The sequence below is a fragment of the Hevea brasiliensis genome, chromosome 1 (genome assembly GCF_030052815.1).
Source record: "Hevea brasiliensis isolate MT/VB/25A 57/8 chromosome 1, ASM3005281v1, whole genome shotgun sequence".
NCBI lineage: Eukaryota > Viridiplantae > Streptophyta > Magnoliopsida > Malpighiales > Euphorbiaceae > Hevea > Hevea brasiliensis.
The window spans coordinates 107,877,572-107,895,053 of record NC_079493.1 but is presented as its reverse complement, the minus strand read 5'-3'; the positions used below and the strand labels follow the sequence as shown (position 1 = coordinate 107,895,053).

Genomic DNA, 17,482 nt, shown 5'->3' with positions numbered 1-17,482 from the left:
AAAGGATGAACCCTCCCTAGTGCCTTGTGGAGACGAAACGCACACCATAAATTTAGGCACAGAAGAAGTAAAAAGGGAACTTAAGGTAGTGGAGAGTGAAGAATTGGGAGATATGATCAGTCTGCTTAAAGAATTCCTCGACGTATTTTCCTGGAGCTATGATGATATGGTTGGTTTGGACCCCCAGATAGTAACGCACAAAATTCCCCTAATTCCGGGGACAATTCCGGTAAAGCAGAAGTTAAGAAGAATGAACTCCGACACACTGCTCAAAGTTCGGGATGAAGTCAAGAAACAGTATGACGCTGGGTTCCTGGAAGTGGTCAAATATCCCCAATGGGTGGCTAACGTCGTCCCGGTAATGAAGAAGGACGGGAGAGTTAGGGTGTGCGTTGACTACAGGGATCTTAATAGAGCAATCTTGAAAGACGATTTTCCTCTCCCCCACATTGATGTGTTAGTTGACAATGCTGTGGGATTGGGCAGGTGTTCATGTATTGATGGGGCATCAGGGTACAATCAAATCCCGATGGATGAGGAAGACAAGGATAAGACTGCTTTCATCACTCAATGGGGAGTATTTTGCTATCGGGTCATGCCCTTCGGGCTGAAGAATGCTAGTGCCACCTATCAGCGCGCTATGGTCACATTATTCCACGATATGATGCATAAAGAGGTGGAAGTGTATGTGGATGATATGATCATTAAATCCAGGGGAAAGGAGAGCCACGTACGGGTGATGAGGAGGGTATTCGAGAGACTCAGAAAATATCAGCTGAAACTGAACCCTGCCAAATGCATATTCGGAGCTAGATCGGGAAAGTTGTTGGGATTCATAGTAAGCGAGAGGGGAATAGAGGTTGATCCAGACAAGGTTCGAGCTATTCAAGAAATGCCATCCCCAAAAACAGAAAGGGAGGTGCGCAGTTTTCTGGGAAAGTTGAACTACATTTCGAGATTTATTTCTAATCTCACTGCCAAAGTTGAGCCTATTTTCAGACTACTCCGGAAGAATAATTCCACCCAATGGGATTCAGTTTGCCAGGAGGCTTTTGAGAAAATTAAGCAATACTTGACCAGCCCACACATTATTGGTTCCACCCGTAGCTGGGAGGCCTCTTATCCTGTATATGGCGGTCCAACAGAACTCGATGGGGTGCGTTTTGGGATAGCATGATGATACCGGCCGAAAGGAGAGGGCTATTTATTACTTGAGCAAGAAGTTCAATGATTGTGAGTCAAGGTACTCTTTCTTAGAAAAGACTTGCTGCGCGTTAGCTTGGACAGCAAATCGCCTCAAGCACTATATGTTAAATCACAAGACATGGCTCATCTCCAGGATGGATCCTATCAAGTACGTATTTGAAAGCCCATTCGTGCCAAGTAGGATAGCCAAGTGACAGGTCATACTCTCCCAATATGACATAGTCTATATGACCCGGAAAGCGGTGAAAGGTAGCATGATCGCTGACCTCCTAGCAGAAAATCCTATCCAGGATTATGAAGCTCTGGATTTTGAGTTCCTTGATGAGCATATTAATGAAGTAGACTGCGAAGAAGAGAGGCCAACTGATATATGGGAAATGTATTTTGACGGAGCTGTCAATTTGTCCGGTAATGGAATTGGAGCTGTATTGATATCCCTAGATGGAAAACACTTCCCGATAGCTGTCAAGTTGAGGTTTGACTGCACCAACAACGTCGCAGAATATGAAGCTTGTGTGAGGGGTCTACAGGCTGCAATCAAAATGAAAATCAGGAAGTTGGAGGTATATGGAGACTCAGCCCTGATTATATACCAAGTCAAGGGAGAATGGCAAACCAAGGATCCCAAGCTAATCCCATATCAGAAGTACTTACTGGAGCTGATTAAGAAATTCGAAGAGATCTCTTTCACTCACCTTAGTAGAGACAAGAATCAATTTGCTGATGCTTTAGCTACTCTAGCCGTTATGGCTCAAATCGAAGAAGGGCAGATGGCTCAGATATTGAAGATTAAGGCAAGGAATGAGCCAGCTTATTGCTTCATGATTGAGGAAGAACCCGACGGTAAACCTTGGTATCATGACATCCTGGTCTACTGCAGAACCAGAGAATTCCCCTCAGGGGCAAACCGAAACGAAAAGAGGATGCTTCGGAGATTAGCATTGGGATACTTCCCCAGTGGTGAAACCCTATACAAGAGAGGGTCCAACGGTGAACTGTTGAGATGTGTGGATGCAAAAGAGGCGAAGAAAATCCTTTTTGAGACTCATGAGGGAAATTGTGCAACCCATGCCAATGGGCACATGATGGCTAAGCAAATCATGCGACGGGGATATTTTTGGACTACAATGGAAAAGGATTGCATCGAGTATTTCCGAAAGTGCCATAAGTGTCAAATCTATGCAGATCCGATAAATGTGCCGCCTCACAAATTGTTCAACCTCACCTCACCATGGCCTTTCGCAATGTGGGGCATCGATGTGATCGGTCCCATCAACCCTAAGGCATCCAATGGGCACAGATTTATCCTAATAGCTATCGACTATTTTTCTAAGTGGGTCGAGGCCACGTCATACGCCCATATCACGCAGAACACGTTTCTCAAATTCCTCAGAAACAATATCATCTGCCGGCATGGCCTCCCTAATGAAATCGTCACTGATAACGCTAAGAATCTGAATGGTCCAAGGATTCATAAATTGTGTGATCAATACAAAATCCGACACCTCAATTCCTCCCCATACCGTCCCCAGATGAATGGAGCGGTGGAAGCTGCAAACAAAAACCTCAAGAGGATAATCCGGAAAATGACGGTCACGTATAGGGATTGGCATGATATGCTTCCTTATGCTCTCCACGCATACCGGACTTCTGTAAGAACCTCAACCGGGGCAACTCCATACTCACTGGTTTTCGAGATGGAAGCGGTATCACCTATTGAAGTTGAAATTCCTTCCCTAAGGATTCTGAAGGAATCAGGGATTGATGAGTCAGAATGGATCCAGTCAAGGTTGGATCAGTTAAACTTGCTAGATGAGAAAAGGTTAGCAGCAGCATGTCATGGGCAGTTATACCAGAAGAGGATGGCTAAAGCATTTGATAAAAGCGTTCACCCACGCGAATTCCAACCCGGGGACCTAGTTCTGAAGAAAGTGCTGCCGAATCAAAACGATCCCCGGGGCAAATGGTCACCAACCTACGAGGGACCCTATGTGGTTAAAAAGGCATTTTCTGGAGGAGCCTTGATCTTGACCCACATGGACGGTGAAGAGTTTCCGAGACCTGTGAATGCTGACACCGTCAAGAAATACTATGCCTAAAAAAAAAAAAAAATGTGAAGCAGCGAAAAACCGAAATGGCGCTCCTACCAAAATGTGTGAAAGAAGGCGAAACCCAAGGGGCACTTTCAGAAATGAGTGAAGGATGAAACCCAAAAAAAAAAAAAAAAAAAAAAAAAAAACCTAGGGGTGAAAACCCGAAAGGGCATCCCGAGAACAAAAAGGGAGAAATAAGGAATGGGGGGCATGAAACCAGGATGAAGAGGAAATCACACGCATGAGACTTCAGAAAACTTGAAATAATGGCAGTTAAGGGATTTCAAAATCAGCCACAGGGAATATGTGAGAGCTATCCTTGTACCCTTCTTCTTTGAAACTTCTTCTTTGTTTTTATTAAAACCGTAATAAAATCACACTTCATTCCTTCTATCTTTCCCTTATATTTATCTTTCTGCAATCTCGTTATTTAATGCGCTATTTAAATCAGTTAAAATTTTTGCCATAAGATTAAGATTTGACAATTGATAACCTCACGTACTTTACTATGAGATTTGCAGGGAATGACCTAAAAAAAAAAACTAGAGGTGAAAACCCGGAAGGGCACTTCTAGTTATATAGACGAAGGCGAAGTAAAAACCCGCAAGGGCGCTTTTCGGGAGAAAGAAAAAAACAGAAAAGGGGCATTTGAAGAAATGGGGTCATAGGTTAAGTCTTGCAACTCGTCCTCCATTCATCATTGGTCTTCGGGATTCTGTTAAGTACACTTCATTGGGGAAGAACTTCTCGTGTCAGGATTAGGCTTGCTTTGTAAGTGCAATTTACATTTTCTGTTATCAACCTCTGATTCCTTGATCTAAGTTGATTTTAATTTCCAGCAATTTAAATTTCCTGCAATTTAAATTTCCTGTTATCAACCTCTGGTTCCTTGATCTAAGTTGATTTTAATTTCCAGCAATTTAAATTTCCTGCCAATTTTAATTTCCTGCAATTTAAATTCCCTGTTATCAACCTCTGGTTCCTTGATCTAAGTTGATTTTAATTTCCAGCAATTTCCTGTTATCAACCTCTGGTTCCTTGATCTAAGTTGATTTTAATTTCCAGCAATTTAAATTTCCTGTTATCAACCTCTGGTTCCTTGATATAAGTTGATTTTAATTTCCTGCAATTTAAATTTCCCGCCAATTTTAATTTCCTGCAATTTAAATTTCCTGTTATCAACCTCTGGTTCCTTGATCTAAGTTGATTTTAATTTCCTGCAATTTAAATTTCCTGCCAATTTTAATTTCCTGCAATTTAAATTTCCTGTTATCAACCTCTGGTTCTTTGATCTAAGTTGATTTTAATTTCCTGCAATTTAAATTTCTTGTTATCAACCTCTGGTTCCTTGATCTAAGTTGATTTTAATTTCCTGCAATTTAAATTTCCCGTTATCAACCTCTGGTTCCTTGATCTAAGTTGATTTTAATTTCCTGCAATTTAAATTTCCTGTTATCAACCTCTGGTTCCTTGATCTAAGTTGATTTTAATTTCCAGCGATTTAAATTTCCTGTTATCAACCTCTGGTTCCTTGATCTAAGTTGATTTTAATTTCCTGTAATTTAAATTTCTTGTTATCAACCTCTGGTTCCTTGATCTAAGTTGATTTTAATTTCCAGCAATTTAAATTTCCTGTTATCAACCTCTGGTTCCTTGATCTAAGTTGATTTTAATTTCCAGCGATTTAAATTTCCTGTTATCAACCTCTGGTTCCTTAATCTAAGTTGATTTTAATTTCCTGCAATTTAAATTTCCTGTTATCAACCTCTGGTTCCTTGATCTAAGTTGATTTTAATTTCCAGAGATTTAAATTTCCTATTATCAACCTCTGGTTCCTTGATCTAAGTTGATTTTAATTTCCAGCGATTTAAATTTCCTGTTATCAACCTCTGGTTCCTTGATCTAAGTTGATTTTAATTTCCAGCAATTTAAATTTCCTATTATCAACCTCTGGTTCCTTGATCTAAGTTGATTTTAATTTCCAGCGATTTACATTTCCTTTTATCAACCTCTGGTTCCTTGATCTAAGTTGATTTTAATTTCCAACGATTTACATTTCCTGTTATCAACCTCTGGTTCCTTGATCTAAGTTGATTTTAATTTCCAGCGATTTACATTTCCTGTTATCAACCTCTGGTTCCTTTTAATTACCTGCAATTTACATTTCCTGCTATCAACCTCTGGTTCTTTGATCCAAGTTGATTTTAGTTCAACTTTTGTTGCCAATTTCTAGGTCACCAACTTAAGTGTGCTTTAGCTCCCTAACTTCGAACACCTAATCGTCCAAAATATGAGTCTGAATCTTTACATAATTCCTACACGGAAAATTTTCCCTTTAATAGAAATTATGTAAAGAGGGGCAGCTGTCGACACCATATTTTGGCCGATCCCCAAAATCAATAAAACTTTGAACCGACCCAAAGATACTAAGTCTCCTTTTGACAGCTAATCACATTTCCGATCCCTCTTTGATAGACAGTCACATTTCCGATCTCTCCTCACAAAGAATTGAATCAATGCTAAGTCCTCACATCAGTCAAAGCCTTACTAGTCTATTAGATCGCTCACCGATCTCTCAAAGCCATTGTCGAATCTCCGGACTAGTCAAGTATATTCCTGATCTCTGTTGGCAAACGAAATAAACTGACAATAGATCTCTTCTTACCAGTTTTATTGCCAATCTCTCTTTCAAAAGTTTAAGAATGATTAAAGGTTCCATACCAGTTTAATGATGACCCCGATCCTAAGTGTTTAAGCCGATTTTGACCAAGTCCCGTTTACCGATCTCATGCTCATTGTGTTTTCCGATCTCTCACACTTAGGTTAATAATCATTTTCAGTTATTTCAACATACTTAGACAATCAAGTGTTTAATAATTCAGAAATTTTTCGATCATAACCATTCATCGAACAAAAAAGGGCATTCCACTTCATTTCATTTCAAAAATTTGTACAAGTCATTCGGCTGGGGGATCACCCCCAGCCTGATCTACATTTTGCTCATTTTCTCTCTCACCCTCGACCTCCTCTTCGCTTTCCTCCTCACCTCCGGGAGCCAGGTCGGCCATCCAAGAGAAGTCCTCCTCCGGGTAACGCTTCTGGAGCTCGGCCAAAAGATCCTAGTGAGCGTTCACATAAGCACCGGCTATTCCTGTCACCATCTCTTCATCTTTTGCCTTAAGCTCCTCAGTAAGGTAAGCGACCTGAGCAGCTTCGTTGGCCCGGAGCACCTGGACTTCTCTAAGAGCATGATCCCTTTCAGCCAGAACATGAGTCTGTTCGGCCAGCTTATCCTCATAGTACTTCATACACCCCTCAATTTGAGATATGTAATCCTGAGCGGATGAGAGTTGGGATCGGAGGGATGCCACTTCTTGACTCTTCTTCTCGACCTCCTTACCCAAGCGGTGAGCCTTTTCCTGGACTACGTGCTGGTTCACCAGGCACTCTACATTCAAACTCATGGATCGGGTCAGGATGTCGTCAAGATTGTCCGGAGACAGTCTGTCCCGATCCTCCCGAAGGCAGATAGAAGACCCTAAGACTTTGGCAAAATTGGGGTTCTCCCGAACAGTCCGGTTGTTCTCCAGGGAAGCGATCAGCACTTGAGCGCCACGAGAAGGGGGCCTCGCAGGAGGTCGAGAACGATCCCCTTCTGTGCTTGGAGCAACTGGAGGAGGTGGAAGCGGCTCTTCTCGTCGAGGAGGAGATCGGACAGCTTCTGCGATCTGCGGTCCCGAAGGTCGAGGCGGTCCCCTTGTATCTCCCGTGTTCATGGTCGGTGTTTGAAGTAGTGCCGAACGCTTCATCTCTTTTACTTTCCAGGAAATCTCTCTTTCTTTCTTTCGCTTCCTGGAACCCTCACCACCCGCCATACCTGCACAAAGAAGAGGTCAGTGAGATCGCTAAGGTCCTGAGATCTGAGATGCAGAAAATACCAATGCCGAGGTCAGAGAGCGGAAGTTCACGATCTTGGCCGTTGATCAGCTGTATGGTCCAATGGTGCGGCCGATACCACCGTGATCTAAACAGAGAACTTCGAGTGGCCGCTGATTCTTGATTCCATCACTATTAGGCTTTCCTCCTTGTTCAGGTAATACGCCGAATCAAGGGCCCCGTGCTACCACCACGGGGAAGTCCTCAAAGCAGGTCAGATTTTTGCTCCTCAGAATGAAGAAGCGGTTCTTCCAATTCTTAAGGGAGGAGGGCAGATCGGTAAAGAGCCCACAATGGGGCTTCGCCTGGAAAAACCAGTGCTCATCGTCCTTTCGGCGAGTTAGCCTGTGCAGTTCGGCGAACACCTTAGCCGTAGGACTGATTCCCTTAGCTCGGCACAGGCCTCGGAAGGCTACTAAGATCCGCCACGAGTTAGGGTGAACTTGGGCAATGCACACTCGGTGATACTTTAGGACCTCCTTGAAGAAGTCGTCCAGAGGGAACCGAAGACCGGCCTTTAGCTGTTCCTCGTATACCATAACCATGTCATTCTCTTCAAAGAAGTGATCGGCTCGATGATCGCCGTGACACCGAATAAGTTCGCATTTAATCAGACGTAATATTGTACTCTGGTGAACGATTGCATCGATTCTTGCAAGATCGATGGCAGCTCGTCCATAGGAAGATTCTCCCTCCCTGAAGAAGGTGCATGCCTTGATGGTGCGATCCGCCCCCGAGCTGGAACGGAGACCCTAGGAGGTTCTGGTTGTGCGCTCGGCCCGACCACCTCTTCTTCATCAGACGACCACGAGAACTGAATGGAAGGAGGGCTCGTCGCTCTCTGACCTTCAGCGCCGCTCATTTTCAAAGGAAATAAAGAATTTAAACTAAAAAGAAGATCAAAGCCCTTACCGGAGTCTGATCGGCGTCGGAAGAACTTGAGAAAACGAGAGAACTTTGAAGTTGTGAGCAAGAGACTGAAAATGACATACAGGAGCAAATGGCTAACCCTTCACCCCTATTTATACTCGTCCGAGCATTTAATGCTCACGAGGTTCTAGGCAGCACATCGGTTAGCGGGACTCGCCAGCTGTTCTGACACGTCTCACGCATATTCCCAAGATTCCATAAAGAGATCGGTTAATTATAGATCGGCAGATCTAGGTGTTTCGAATTACGAATCGGATAAGTGTCATTCAGGTAAAGAATTAGATCAGATAATCATATTAGAGCTCAGAAAATAATTAATAAGATAATAATTGACAAAATAAAATCTTTATTTCCAAAAGATCGGATTACATCATTTGGGCGATCTCAAGAGATCGGAATACATTTCCAAAAGTCAGATTACATAATCTGGGCGATCTAAAGATCGGAATACATTAGAGATCTGATTACATCAAAAGGCCAATCTCTAAAAGATCAGCGGAACGTCCTATCTAAAGAGGCCTGTGTCAATAGTCAACATTGTGACTGATCTAAGGGGTGTCGCCGACCGGAGCTTAATCCGCTGTCGGAACACCCAATGTGGAGGAAAGCCGCTGTCGGAACACCCAATGTGGTGAGAAGCCGAATAAACTCGGAAGAGCAATCGCCAAGGGTCGGCGGAACATTAACAATTTGCTTGGCCAAAATCGGTTCGCCGATTATGCCGGTGGAATGATTCGGGATCGACACGATCGAAATCCACGATCCAGATCGGTTAATTGGTCCAGTTCTCTCACCATCATCAAACAAGGTTATGCGATCACCAGGATCGTAAATTTTCAGTCGAGGAACAAAGAAGTCTATCGGAAAGGGATCAAAAACCACAATCATGGCCGGAACTTCTGTCAGAGCAGCTAGAACTGGAAAGTAAGAAGGAAAGGATGGAAATCGAATGAAGGAAGTTTCTTCCGCTGTGGGTATATAGGAGAAACCGGCATTTATTGCAGCGTAAAACGGCGACGCCGAATCGAGAGGAATTAATGCTTTGACCGGACCAGGGCTGATTAAGGGATCGGAATAATAGAGATCGGAAGATGGGAGATCAGCATGAGAGATCGGAATAGGAGCGTGTCAAGAAGATCGAAAAGGGGGAGGGATCGGAAGGCAAAAAGAATAAAGGCAAATCCCAAATAACCGTCGTCAGAATCAGAGCCGAGGTAGTTAAAGCGTTGCAGATGAGATCTCCACCGCATGCCTGAGAATCGCCCGCAATGCTGACAGGTGCCAGGGTATGTCATGACAGTCCTGTACATCTCAATCTCCACCGTTGATCTCACTTGTAAGGACGAACCCGGAACCCTTGGATCAAGAGAGAAGACGACAAGACCAGCGTCTTTCGCTCTTAGCCCTCAGATCGCTCCGGACAAGAGGATTTGAGACCGTCAGATTGAAAGAAGAAAAGGACGAATATTCTGAAGAATAATATCGGCCGTTCATTTTGGTTCTCTTTAATTCTCAAGCATCCAATCATGTCCTTCAAAATCTAGACCCTCCATCCCCCTCAAAATAAATCCTGACCCTTCATGGGGAGCACCCGATTCCTATAAATACCTGCCTGAAAACTGTTCAAGGGGACGAAAAAAAACATATAGACAAGAGGCAGTAACTATAGCAGAATAACTCTGAAACTTAATTCAGTTTGTTACTCTGCTATTTTCTTTGGAGATTTCGTAGGAAAAAAACTTTCGAAACTAGTTTTCTGAAGTGTTTTCTTGCAAAAGGGATTCTTGAATGCTGAAATTTTTCATTTTTAGTTCGTTCATTATCCTGTGGCACTCTCACTTTCTATCTTTGTTATCCTCTATTTCCATTCATATTGTCTAAGCTCAACTCCACTCAAGCTTAGTTATTCTGACCCGTTTACATTTTAACAAAGAATACTTCATTTCAAGGCGAACCGTAGTCCTCCGGCTGCCAACCTGCAATCTTGCTACTTTTTGCGATTCTGTAGTTAGTTCAATAGACTCGACTCCCTACAGGTCAGTGTTAATATCGCCATTTTATTAAGTCTAGTTCTCGTTTCACGTATTTCCTTCGTTCTCTTTCTTGTGCCTGTTGTTTTCTTTAAGTTCATGTCACGCTAAAAAATACAAAGGAAAGATATGCTCTAGGTTACTCCCGTGCTGGCTAACCCACACTTTTGTTAACCTTTATTATTTCTGAACACAAGTCATCTAGCCCCGAGTTACGTAGAAGCAGCTGGACAAAATGTAGGTAACTATGTTTAAAGTGTCTCTTTGAAAAAAGAGGGTCTAAATAACATGTCAGGGAAACAGCAAAATTGAATCACTAGGCTGACATGGGAGGCGATCCGGCATAATGCCATAAGGCGGAATAAAAATCAAAACTCAGATAAGAAAAAGGGTACAGATAGGATACTGGTAAAGTGACCTTAGGGGAGGTCAGCAAAATTCAGTCCGGCGTCCCTTATTTAGTCACAAAGTACCAACGAGTTTTAAAAAAAAAAGTCTTATTTCGACCTTTGGCATCTTTAAATATTAGAACTCTTAAACTTAGACTCTTATGATATATGGCTGTGTCCAAATTTCGAAGAAGTCGAAAGAGAGTCTTCATCCGTTCCTCAAACAAAATTTTTAACAAATAATTTAAAAGAGATCGGAGGAGAGTTCTTATTCGATCCTCACTTAATTTTATAACGAATAATTTAATAGAGATCGGAGGAGAGTTCTTATCCGGTTCTCAATCTAAAATTTAAAATAAATACTCAAAGGAGATCGGAGGAGAGTTCTTATCCGGTTCTCAAACTAAAAATTTAATAAACATTTAGAAAGGAGATTAGAGGAGAGTTCTTATCCGGTCTCAAATCAAAATTTTAATAAACACTTAATAGAGATCGGAGGAGAGTTCGTATCCGGTCTCAATTCAATTTTAATCTAACGAGTATCGGAGGAGAGTTCTTATCCGGTCTCAATTCAGAATTTTAAAACATATTTAACAGAAATCGGAGGAGAGTTCTTATCCGGTCTCAACTCAAAATTTTAATAAATATTAAAGAGTTCGGAGAAGAGTTCTTATCCGATCCTTAAATTAAAATTCAATAAAATATTCCTTTCAAACAAAATTAACATACAACAGTAACTCACTAAGGTTGTCTCATTTACTTATGTATCTGGGTGATCCGAATTTAGTGAAAAATTAAATTTTCCTTTTGACAAAAGGATTAACATGTCCATTCAAGCCCTCCTAACTAATGCAAAGTTAAATCTACTTACCCTTATTAAGGGACGAGGTGGGGTGCCTAACACATTCCCTACCCGTTTACGGACCCCGAACCTAGAATCTCTGTCTTGAAGTGGTTTCATTTCAATCTATTTTCACAAATGGTTTTCTTTAGTTTCCCTCAAAACTAAGGTGGCGACTCCTCACTTTTTCCCACTTCGGTGAGGGTTCGTTCAGGCGACCGCAAAACACCTTGCGACACTTGAAATTAACATAACTTGAGCTAAAAAACTCAAAATGGAGTGATTCGAAAAGGGAATTAAAGCTAAGACATTAAGGAACAACTTTGATGAAGGAAAGTTAGCCAAATTCTTACTGTAGACAGACCAATTGAACAGTACAAACAAGTAACCCAAAACTAAAATTTTGAGATTTAACCCTAATAGGCTTTGAATTGAATTTGGCAATCAATGCCCACAAAAAAATATGACTCAAAATGTGGTATGTGGGTGTAATTAGAATTAGCATATCTAATTACTATGAAAAAGTCAATATTTTGATCAAATGGTCAAATGAATAATAACCACAATTACACTAAGTACAAAGGACTCAATTTTATGGGATAAATTAAATATAAAAAATTTAATTATTGAATTTATTAGTTAAAAATAAATTGAATAGATATTGAAACACATTAATTATGTGTTTCAGTGGGAAAGAAGCCTCCAAAGAAGGAGGAGGAATTGAATTAAGTCAAGCCTAGATAGAGATTTGTGCACAACTAACTCTCTTATTATTTTTCACTTCCAAATTGATTTGAATAATTTTATTGTATGATTTATGATTTTTGTTGTGTTGAGAACTTTAACTTGTTGAATGAAATTGTATAAATAAAATATAAATTTTCTTATGCATTTAAGGATTTATTGCATGGTTTTGAGAATTGTAAATTTTGAGTTTGATGTGTTGCCAACCTTGAGCATGAAATTATAATGATTAAATATGTTAATAGTTTATAAACACTTTTGTAAATTGCAATTGTTTTGAATATGATTTGAAACCACAGTTGACATGGCAATATATTTTGTGTTCTCATTAGCTTGTCTAGTGAGATATCTCCTCCACTAGATGGGGTGAGTTCCTTCCTCTCTGGCTTGCCAGAAGGGGAAGAGTTTGGATGAGTACTCATATATACTAGCTAGTCTTTGTTCCTCCCTTTTAGCCTCGGTTATTGGGAGAGTTTGCCTTTTCGTGGTGTACAACATGGCATCGATCTTGAAATTTTGTGTCATGGGTCCAACTGTGTGAATTATTGGCAACACCCTTTAAATTATGCATAATTTGATAAATTGTGATCGAAATAAATAATTTGTCAGTAATTCAAAAATATTCTATTGTTTCATGATTTAAAAGAAATATAGATATATAGTTACTATTTGATCAAAATGTTATTCAAATGAATAATTTGCATGATTAAAAATATTGATTTTTGTATATCATGAATTTTTAAGCATTTAGAAGTTTTAAATTTTTATATGTTATGAGTTATCAAGCATAACTTGTATTAAGTTTTAAATGATTAATTTGTGCACCACTGAGTTCACCACTCAGCAATAGCTTTGTATGCTGTCGCAGGTGAAAGAAAATATAGAGTAGCTGAGTGAGATTACTTGAAGACAGTGTGACTATCTTCTGGTATACCCTTGTACATTAGATTTTGATGAAATTATATAATTATATGTATGTAATTTCATTCGAGCAGTTGCATCAGCTCTTTTGTAGTATTATTTTTGTAATGTAATCAAATATAAATTATTGTAATGTTATTTTGAGATTTTATATACTTATAAAATTTTGTACTACTAAATTTTTAATACTCCCAAGAATGTAAATATAAATTTTGTTACCAGAATGAGATGTTTCAATATTTGATTTAATTCAAACTGTGTATTGGGTTGCTTGTGCTGATTTATGAAATGAAATTGAATGATGGAGTTGTGGTTGGGAAAATATATTGGGAGTGTTTTTCTTTTCAGGTTTTAAAGAACTATTTTCTTAAAATACAGACGGCACTCTGTCGAAATTTTTATAAAAATTGCGGAGATTTTAAATATCTAAAAATTTGATTTATGATTGGACTTCAAATAAAGGTTTTTAATATATGAAAAAAAATTTACCCACCAATTTAAAAAAAAATTAAACGGAAATTATTTTAAAAATCCCTTGTAGTATATTTAATGGGTTACCGATAGGCCAAGTTCAATAATTCATTAGGTATACTACGGGATCATGTTATGCCTTACAGAGGGGTAAGGTGTGACAACTTTTATGCTTTGTAGTTTTGTTAGAAAAAGGTCCTGATGATATTCAAACCCATTTAGCAATGGCATTAATGGAAATCACAATAGTAGCTGAGCAAACTACTGAATTGAGACGCTCTGCTTTCAAGCCTACTTCGCCTATTGCCAAAGCAATTGTTGATCAGCTATTAAAAGTAATTGAGAAGTCAGAACCTTTGAGCAATAGAAACTAGGATCACGGGGCCATTAGTGAAGCTACTAGATGAAAGGGAACCTGAAATTACAATGAAAGCAACAATTGCTCTTAACAAGTTTGCATGCACAAAATACTACCTCTGTGTTAATCATTCAAAGTCTATTATCAGTAAAGGAGGTGCCAAGCACCTAATTCTACTAGTTTACTTTGGGGAGCAAGGTTCAGATTCCTTCAGTGATTTTGGCATGCTACATTGCATTGAATTGTCATGACAGCGAGGTTCTTGCAAATGAAGAGGTGCTTATTGTACTAGAGTGGTCATCAAAGTAGGCACATTTGGTCTAAAAACCCAAAATTGAATCTCTATTACCTGATGCAAAGAGTATATTAGAGCTCTATCAATCAAGAGGTTCAAGAGGGTTCCATTAATTTTGTACAACTTGATCACTGAAAAGCTTTTTGGTTTTTTGTTCTTATTGAGTATACATAATGTAGATTTTTTATTAAAACTAGTATAATTGTTTAGGAGATTCCCAAATGCCTTGTAGTTGCCAAATTCTCTTCCCTTTGCTTTTTCCCTCCTAAATTGGTAGCCAACTTCTAATATTCTCTTCAAATTGGTAACATTAATTATATCTAGCTAGCTCCAATATTAATCTTTGATGCATGTACTTCATCCAAATTTATCCAGTTGATGAAGAATTGAATTCTCCATCTATATCTTTATATAAAAAGAAAAATGGACAAAATGTGAATTTGCTCCTTCAAAATATGGCTCAATTAGGCTCAAACGTAAAAATTGATAAATTAGACGATTCAAATTGCAACATGGTCAATTTGCCTCAAATTTTGGAGATATTATGTTATGCCCCTAATATTCACGTAGGATTAATACATGAAATGGCAAGCTAATCATAGTGTGACAACTAGATGAAAAAATAGTTATAATTTTATTAAAAAAAATGTTTTTAGCATATAAGAAAATAACAGTTTTATAGGATCACCACTACTGATTTGTTATTATATAATTGGTTTGTCATTCCATGTAAATTATCCTATATTGAATCATAGTGATAGCATATAATTACTATAAATTTTGGGCTATATAGAACCCACATAAGTACTAAAATAAAAACAATATTTTGGAATTTTATAATCTGTTCTCTAAAGTTTATAAAAAGCTATAAATTGGTCCTCTTTCTCTATGCTCACTCTTTCTTCCTTATACCCTCTATCTCTTTCTTTAAAAAAAATAACAAAAATAAAATTCAATTGAAAATTAAAATAAAAAATCACTAAAAACTAATTTTTCTTTCTCTCAGTCCAATCTCAAAATTAAAAATAAAAATCAAGAAATCCAATTGGTATTCAACAATAAAAACATTATAAAATTTCAGCTTCTATGCGCCTCTAATACTTGTGCAATTTGGGGTAAATTGATCACTTTATCAAATTGGATGATCTGATTTGACCAATATTATTTATGTTTTGTATTTAATTAAATCTTATTGTGAAAAATAAGGAATAAAAGAAAAAAAAACATTCATGTACTTGTCAATCATGCCAAACCTGGAAGTTTTTTCTTATTGTCAACACCATATTTCTCCAGGTCATTTAAAGCCTCACCAATCCCTCAAACCAATTCTCGAGTCCCCTGATCATTTAATTATATTTTCGATCTTTCTTGTCAAATAAGATTGAACCAACATTAGGCCTTCGTACCACCAGTCTTATTGCCGGTCTCTCATTTAAAAATTTGAGAATGATAAAGGTTTCGACTCGGTTTAAAGATGATCCCGATCTTAAGTGTTCAAAGCCAAAATTTTAATTAAGTTCCGTTTCGTAACTGATCTCATGCACATTGTGTTTTCCGATCTCTTATACTTAGATTAATAATCACTTTCAGTTGTCATTCTAATATGTTCAAACAATCAAGTGCTTATGCAATTTAGAAACTTTCCGATCACAATCAATCATTGAACAAAACGGGAACTTTCATTTCATTTCCAAATTTATACAAGTCGATCCCCCAGCCTAAACTACATGTTGTTCATTTTCTCTCTCACCTTCAGCCTCCTCTTCGCTATCCTCACCTTCATCCTCGGGAGCCAGGTTGGCCATCTAGGAGAAGTCCTCCTCAGGATAACGCTTCTTGAGCTCAGCCAGGAGATCTCTGTGAGCATTCACATAAGCGCCGGCCACTTCGGTCACCATTTCTTCTTCTTTTGCCTTGAGCTCCTCAGCAAGATGAGCGAATTGAGCAGCTTCATCAGCTCGGAGCACCTGAACTCCCTCGAGAACACGATCTCGCTCGGCCAGAACATGAGCTTGCTCGGCCAGCTTGTCTTCATAAAACTTCATTCGTCCCTCAATTTGAGATATGTAGTCCTGAGCGGACGAAAGTTGGGATCGGAGAGAAGACACCTCATGACCCATCTTCTCGACTTCCTTACCCAGGCGATGAGCCTTCTCCCGGACCATGTGCTGGTTCACCAAACACTCCACGTTCAGGCTCATAGATTTGGTCAAGATGTCATCAAGGTTATCCGGAGACAGCCTATCCCAATCTTCTCGAAGGCAGATGGAGGACGCCAAGACCTTAGCGAAACCAGGGTGCTCTTGAACCGTGCGGTTCTTCTCCAATGAGTGGATCAGCACTTGGGCACTGCGGGAGAGAGTCCTTGGGGCAGGTTGGGAAGTACCCCCTTCCGCACTCGGAGCGACTGGAGGAGGTGGAGGCGGCTCTTCTCAGCGAGGAGGAGATCGGACCACTTCTATGACCAGAGGCCCAGAAGGTTGAGACGAGCCTTCCTGTATTTCCCCGAGCTCATGACCAGGCGTTTGAAGTAGCTCGGAACGCTTCATCTCCCGTACCTTCCGGGAGATCTCCCTCTTTCGTTTTCGGCTCTCCTTGGAGGCTTCGCCGCTTGCCATACCTGCACAAAGAAGAGGTCAGTGAGATCGTTAAAGTCCAAAGATCTGAGATATGAAAAATATTGATGCCGAGATCAGAGAGCTGAAGCCCACGATCTTGACCGGTGACCAGCTGCATAGTCCAATGGTGTAGCTCGGCCGTCACTGCATCCAAACAAGAGAATTTCTCTCTGGACGCCTGTTCCTTCAACTCCATGACCATTGCACCCTCTTCCCTATTCAGGGCGATGTGCTTCGTAAGCAAGGGACCCTGATGCAGCTAGCTCCGAGGGAAGCCCTCAAAACCGTTCGGAATTTTACTCCTCAAGATGAGGAAGCAGTTCTTCCAATTCTTCAACGAGGAAGGCAGGTCGGTAAAAAGCCCACAATGGGGTTTCGCCTGGAAGAACCAATAATCGTCATCCTTTCGACGAGTTAGCTTGTGCAGTTCAGCGAACACCTTAGCTGTAGGTCGGAGCCCCTTAGCTCGACATAGGCCTCGGAAGGCTCCTAAGATCCGCCACGAGTTCAGGTGAACTTGGGCGATGCACACTTGGTGACATTTTAAAACTTCTTTAAAGAAGTCGTCAAGAGGGAACCGCAGCCCAGCTTTTAACTGTTCTTCATACACCATGATCATATCGTTCCCCTCAAAGAAGTGATCTGCTCGA

General features: G+C 40.0%; 1 pseudogene; it reads left to right on the top strand.

Moving 5' to 3' along the window:
- Nucleotides 1-14,327, top strand: part of LOC110651799 (uncharacterized) — a 35,787-nt pseudogene extending 21,460 nt beyond the window's left edge.
- Nucleotides 14,328-17,482: the final 3,155 nt, after the last annotated feature.